This window comes from Notolepis coatsorum (genome assembly GCF_963971535.1).
Source record: "Notolepis coatsorum genome assembly, chromosome: 3".
NCBI lineage: Eukaryota > Metazoa > Chordata > Actinopteri > Aulopiformes > Paralepididae > Notolepis > Notolepis coatsorum.
Genome location: NC_140167.1, coordinates 11,936,416 through 11,944,159, shown reverse-complemented (window position 1 = coordinate 11,944,159; position 7,744 = coordinate 11,936,416).

Here is a 7,744-nt window from a genome sequence, read left to right as displayed (position 1 = left end):
GGTCGTATAGTGTATGTTGTAGACCAGGCCCATTGCAAGTTGCTGTACTCTGTCGTCTACTCTAAGCCATCCTAGGTTGTCAAAGTGGGCAGGGGTGAGGTGGGTTCTGGGGTTCAGGTCAAGTAGTAGTCTGACCAGTTTGTTTTGTGATGTTTGTAATTTTGTTTTAAGCGCCTTTGAGGTGCTTTGGTACCATGAGGTGCACGCATAGTCATAGTACCCTTGAATGAGTGCTCCTGCCAGAGTCTTCAGGGTATTCTTGTTTACCAGAGAGGAGATCCGGTACAAGAATCTAGTTCGTTGGACTTTTTTTATTACATTGGATGCCATTTTGTCACAGGAAAGATTTGCCTCTAGGATGGAACCCAGGTAGGTAATTTCGTCTTTCCTTGTGACAATATTGTCACCCACTGTAACTGAGAATCCGTCGGTCTTGCTGAGTTTGTTATTTGAACCGAAGAGAATGGACTCTGTTTTGCCCATGTGTAATGATAGTTTGTTATCAGCGAGCCATATGCAGATTTTGCCTAGTTCCGTGCTGAGGGTTTTTTCAACCTGCAATTTGTTCTTGTCAGAGACCAGCAGGGCTGAGTCGTCCGCAAACAGGAACAAGTTGCAGTCACAGGCTGACGACATGTCATTTGCATAAATTAGGAAGAGTAGCGGTCCTAGTATGCTTCCTTGTGGAACACCACAGCTCACTGTGAGGGGGGGGGATAGAGTACCGTTTACCTCTACCATCTGTTCTCTCCCCTCCAGGTAGGATTGCATCCAGCTCACTGATAAGCTATCAAAACCAATTGCTTTTAGCTTGTCCATTAGAATGGAGTGATTGACCGTTCGTCACCAGCCCCGGAGCTGTGAGCTTGGTTCGCCTGTTCGAATCCAGCTCACAGCTCCGGGGTTGTCACCAGCTTGGCTGGCCGTCTGCACTGATACAATTGGCTGTATCAGAGGGTGGGAGAAGCTGGCGGGGTGGGTCCGGGTCGTTGTAAACAGCGACTCCTACAGTTCGGTCGGGGCGCCTGCTAAGCGCGGATTGGACGTGAGGGGGATAGTGTGGTCCTCCCACACGCTACGCCCTCTCAATGAGAATCCGCGCTGCCAGGTGAAAAGAAGCGGTGATTGGCTGGACGTGTGTCGGAGGAAGCACGTGGTAGCCTCCACTCTCCCAAATGATCTGACTGTGGGGGGTAAAGCGCAGCGACCAGGAAGGGACTGGGAATTGGCATACGACTAACATTGGGATGGGAGAAAATCGGAGGAAAAATGGAGGGGGAAAAAGACCAAAAAAAAAAAAAAAAGAATGGAGTGATTGACAGTGTCGAAGGCCTTTTGTAGGTCCAGCATGACCATGCCACAGTATTTGCCCGCGTCCACCTCTTGTTTGATGTGGTCGTTCAAATAGAGGAGGCATGTGTCAGTGGAGTGGGACGTTCTGAAGCCAGATTGGAATTCGTAGATTAGATTTTTTTCCGCCAGGTACTCTTCGACCTGTTCGTAGACTATTTTCTCCATGACTTTCGAGATGGAGGTAAGAATAGAAACAGGGCGGTAGTTGCCTGGGTCTAATTTGCTGCCCTTTTTGTGCAGAGGGGTCACTCTCGCAATTTTGAAGTCCTTGGGGACGTGCCCCTGTTTTATAGAGAGGTTTATTATGTGTGTGATGACTGGGGTGATGGCGGCTGCTGCGTCTCTGAGGAATTTGGAGGGGATGTTGTCATGGCCAGTGGCCTTGTTAGGTTGGAGGGCGCTCAATTTTTTGAGTACCTCATCGGTTGTTACCATTTCAAGTTTGAAGTCGTCTTTGTGGACCCCTAGGTTTTTGTAGTATGCTACTATGTGTTCTACCCCATAATGCCCTGAGTGGGAGGGTAGTTTGTTTACCAGTGTTGTGGCTATGTTTGTGAAGAAGATGTTTAAGTAATTGGCTACATCCAGCTTGTCTGTGATGAGCGTGTTGTCCGTCTTTATGTTTATGTTTGAGAATCTGGTTTTAAGTTTTTTACTGCAGCCTAGTTGATTATTGAGTAATTTCCAAAGTTCGCGGGGTTTGTTTTTGTTTTCCTCAGTTTTGTCGTTGATGAAATGTCTTTTTGCGGTTCTGATCATGGTGTTTACGTCATTTCTTAGTCTGTTTCTTTGGATTTTTAGTTCAACCACGTGGGCTTGGAGTTCACTGTTTGAGCTTTTGGAAAGCTTTGTCTGACTTTTATGAAGTTCAGAGCATTTTTTGTCTCTGGTTTTCATAGCGGCCAGTATGCAGTAGAACCTGGTGGTTCTTATCGGTGCCATGTTGTTGAGTATTGCTGTGAATTTGGTTTTGAATCCAAGCCATGTTTCTTCAACCTGTGTACCACTGAGTTCATCTGACCAGTCCAAGCTCCCCAGTTCTAGGTTAAAGGCCTCTCTAGAGTAAGTTTTGAGGTCTCTAGATGTGACTGTTTTGTGACAGCCGGCCTTCTGTTTTAGCTTTTTGCGGGTACAGAAAATCATATAATGATCACTTAACCCGCATGCTATCACCCCTTTATTGGAGATCATTGACTTGTCAGAGGTCAAAATGAGGTCAATGGTGGTTTGTGTCGAATCGCATACCCTTGTGGGTTGGGTGATTAGCTGGCTGAAACCGTGCAGATCAGAAAATCTACTGAAGGCCTTGAAGACGGGTGCTGCTTTACGTAGCATATCCGTGTTCCAGTCCCCAATAAGAATTTTTTCTACCCCCTCCACCCCAGCTAAACACCCATCAAGTGTGTCATAAAAGCCACTCTGTTCTGGTGGTCTATAGATTGTGCCTACTAGTACTGGTTTCGCCCTGTCTAATAAGATTTCAATCCAAACAGTTTCAATTTCATCATGGTTAAGGTCAGTACGGTTGATGTATTTGGTATCCTTGTGTATATACACACAGACGCCACCTCCATACTGGTTCCTATCCCTCCTGACTATTGAGTAGTTTTCAATTTCAATCTCTGGATCCTGTACAGATGAGGGTAACCTCGTTCCCAGCTTTATATCGTGAGGGGGAGAGGAGAGCGCGCAGGGGATAAACATGAATGAATGTTTATTAGAGCCTTGACGTAGGCTGGTAAAGCTATGCCTCCTAAAGTGTGAAAACGGAAGTACAGGAAGTACCGGCTACAGGCTTTCCGGTTTCGACAAAACAATTATAGAAACGTTTACTAGAATTTACTACATGTAGGGCAGGCTCTAATCTAATTCATTCACCCCCCCCCCCCTCTCTCCCATGAACTGAAAATACCGGAAGTGTTGCTTGTAATCTTTGATTGCGTCTCGGTTTGAAATAAACTAGCATCCCCTTTGAGCATCTCAATGCCCCCCTTTCAACAATTCTGCACCCAGCGCCCCCCAACGCTCGCTTAATACCCCCTGGGGTGTGGTACCACCTGCCCACAAACCCTAAATTAGATTAAATCAAATTGATGGGATAAAGTCTGATGTGTCTCAAAAATGAATTAGCTTGTAGAGTTGTTCTATTTGACATATAGCAAGAAAAGAGACAACATTTTCGGAATTCAGTCATTCTCATCTCATGACTTGAAAAGATTAAACCATGACTTTGATCAGTGGTTTTCAACCTGGGGGTCATGAATAGATGTACAAATACTGTACATTATCATGTTTGTAATCATCGGTGTAGATATTTTTGTCTTGTGAAATAATTCATAATTAAAGTGATCCTGTCGCAAATAGGCATCCCTCTTATTTTCAGATAAGATATTCCTATATTGATCCTCTTGGGGAAATTAGTCCATCATAGCAGCATGGGGGAGGGGAGGTACAGGTATGGGCAGGGTAATAGTAGAAACTTTAGAAAGACATAAATATGGGTGGCTAAGTGGCGCAGTGGGCAAGGCGCTCGCCACTAACGCAGGAGATGCTGGGTTCGAGCCCAGCTCTCGGCGTTGCTACCAGCTTGGCTGGTCGTCCATACTAATACAATTGGCAGTATTAGGGGGTGGGAAGCTGGTGGGTGGGGATCGGACGTTGTGGACAGCGACTCCTACAGGTCGGTTGGTGTGCCTGCGCGCGTGTACCGCTTCAGCAACGGATCCTATTTCCGGGGTTGCCCTGATTGGCCATGACGGCCACGTGACACGCCGCGGCCACGCCCCGCGGCAGCAGACGCGGCAGCGAGAGAGGCCGCCGCTGTGTTGAACGCGGACTTGACCTGCCTGGATAGAAGTATTCTGTACTTCTGTATGACAACAATGTATGCCTTTCAAATGTTAAATGATAAATGATTAAGCGTGGCGCGATGTGAAAGGCAGTGGGGCGAAACAGCTCAGAAAAAAAATGTGGCGCGACAATTGCTGCTGTTGCACTGGCGTTGAAGTGGGGAAGCGGCAGTGAAACACAGCAGCCTCGGCGTTTTGCCGCGGGGCGTGGCCGCGGCGTGTCACGTGGCCGTCACGGCCAATCAGGGCAACCCCGGAAATAGGATCCGTTGCTGAAGCAGTACACGCGTACCGCACCGGAGGGGACACGTGATGCAAGGCTTAGTCCACATTGCAGCCGACCTGTGGGAGGCATGGCCTAACAACGTTCAAATATAGGCAATAAAATTGCATCTGAATATAAAAATATGAGAAAAAATATGTATGCCCCATCGGTTATATTATATAGGCAATAAAGAATTTGAATCTGAACTTATACTATGAGTAAAAGTAATGAGTAAAATGTTAGACCATTGATCCCTAGCCAGTAGCCAGTGTTTCAGAGGTCAATTTAACCCGGCATGGTTAAAGGAATATGATATAGACTGCATTTACAGTATATAGCGCTTTTATCCAAAGCACTTTACAATTTATGCCTCACATTCACATGCAGACGGCGGAGGCAACCATGCAAGGTGCCAACCTGCTCATCGGGAGCAGTTAGGGGTTAAGTGTCTTGCCAGAATCAAACCAGGAACAATCCAATTACCAGACGACCACTCTACATCCTGAACCACTGTCGCAAACCATGGCCGGATTATGCCAGTAGGGGGCCCTGTTCCCGCCCTGTCCATTCGGGCCCTTGGGGACACAAGTAGGGGGGTCTGGGAAGAACATCTTTTCAAAACGACAGCCCTGGGATACAAATTTCCAGGGTCATTTGATAAAGGAAATGTGGGCCTGTCCTTTCAACAGTGTGCGTCGGCCCCTTTCAAATACAATCATGCTTGGGCACACATTCCAATTTAAATGAGTAAAATCATGCAATTAATCTACACACGAGTCAGGAGCACTCAGACCCTTTGAGCCAGGAGCACTCAACCCTCTGGCGGTCCATGGGCATTTGCACAGTATGCCCGACTAGAAATCCAGGCATGCATGCATGCAACAATGCAATGTCAACCCCCTCCAGTTTCCTCCCCCTCAAATGTATATATTCTCTTTTAGAAAATCTGTCTCTTAAACAGTACTGTATATTTGTACAGTATATCTTGTATGTCATAAATGTCTGGATGTAACAGTACTGTATATCTGTATGTCGTGTATATCATAAATGTTATGATGAATTGAAAATGGGGGAGCCTGATGTAAACAAGACGAAAGTCTTTCTCTTTAAGGGGTCTGCATCCCCTTAACAATTGTGTGCATTGAGCCGTACTGTATTGTACCCATTCTGCAATCAGTTAATCAAGTTTTCAATCAATCGATAGCTGTACATATCCCTTAATGTACCAACTCTTACTAGTTTTTTTTTTATCCACTTTTTCTCCCATCCCAATTTCGTAACATCCAATTCAACCCTCCCCTGTCACGAACGCTGTTTCTTGCCTCCCACAAGCCGGCTGCAATGTGGACTAAGTCATACATAGCACAAGTCCACTCCGGTACTTGAGGTAACAGCAGTCGCATCTTTTCACCTGCGCAGCTCGATCTCTCAGTGTCGAGGAGTAACGCGTGGGAGGCTCACGCTGCCCCGACACTTCCTGATTCTACTGCGCAGGCGCACTAACCGACGCTGTCCACAACGCCCGATCCCCACCCATCAGTTTCCCACCCCCTAATACCATAGATATCTATGCCTAATACGGCCAATTCTCCACTTGCACAATCTGAAAGGAGCCATTTCCGGCTGACTTCCGGTTGCCAATGGCACTTCCTGTCCCATCCAAATACATTGGTTTTAGCTACTTTTCTCCCCTTATTTAAACAACTTTGTTGTCACAGAGAGGCAATGAAACGTTTGTATTATTATAGTATAGAATGTATTTAATAAGCAAACGTTTGTCAGCAGGGTTTTTGGGCTGTATTTCATGTAAAAACGTTTACTGTTAGTTTCCTTGCTCAGCCAGCATTAGCTAACCGAAGCTAGTGGTTAAACAGGCCGGATTAGCTTTGAGCTAACTATCTTTCCCGACCCATGTATTCATTCCATTCTAAACATAACGTTAGTTTACAAAACATGACCCGTCTATATAACGTTGAGGAACAAATTATATAGACGGGTAATGTTTTGAACAACTAACGTTACGTTTAGAATGGAATGCATCGGCAAAGATCCGTTAGCTCAAAGCTATTCCGGCCAGTTTATCAACTTCCTGTCATTTAGAAATATGATTTTATAGTGAAAATCATTACCAAAACGTCCGGAAAAACCTAACGGGAGCATTATAGACGGTCATACACATGTACAAATGCTATAAGGTGGCAAGAAATGCACTATAAACAATACTTTATGCATCGGCAAAGATCCTTAGCTCAAAGCTATTAAGGCTAATGCTGGCTAACAAGAGGCTAGCGCAAGAAACGACGCCGCAAAGTATTGTTTATAGTGCATTTCTTGCCACCTTATAGCATTTGTACATTTGTATGACCGTCTATAATGCTCCAGTTAGGTTTTTCCTGACGTTTTGGTAATGATTTTCACTATAAAATCATATTTCTAAATGACAGGAAGTTGATAAACTGGCCGGAATAGCTTTGAGCTAACTATCTTTCCCGACCCATGTATTCATTCCATTCTAAACATAACGTTAGTTTACAAAACATGACCTGTCTATATAACGTTGAGGAACAAATTATATAGACGGGTAATGTTTTGAACAACTAACGTTACGTTTAGAATGGAATGAATACATGGGTCGGGAAAGATAGTTAGCTCAAAGCTATTCCGGCCAGTTTATCAACTTCCTGTCATTTAGAAATATGATTTTATAGTGAAAATCATTACCAAAACGTCCGGAAAAACCTAACGGGAGCATTATAGACGGTCATACAAATGTACAAATGCTAAGGTGGCAAGAAATGCACTATAAACAATACTTTGCGGCGTCGTTTCTTGCGCTAGCCTCTTGTTAGCCAGCATTAGCCTTAATAGCTTTGAGCTAAGGATCTTTGCCGATGCATAAAGTATTGTTTATAGTGCATTTCTTGCCACCTTATAGCATTTGTACATGTGTATGACCGTCTATAATGCTCCCGTTAGGTTTTTCCGGACGTTTTGGTAATGATTTTCACTATAAAATCATATTTCTAAATGACAGGAAGTTGATAAACTGGCCGGAATAGCTTTGAGCTAACGGATCTTTGCCGATGCATTCCATTCTAAACGTAACGTTAGTTGTTCAAAACATTACCCGTCTATATAATTTGTTCCTCAACGTTATATAGACGGGTCATGTTTTGTAAACTAACGTTATGTTTAGAATGGAACGAATACATGGGTCGGGAAAGATAGTTAGCTCAAAGCTAATCCGGCCTGTTTAACCACTAGCTTCGGTTAGCTA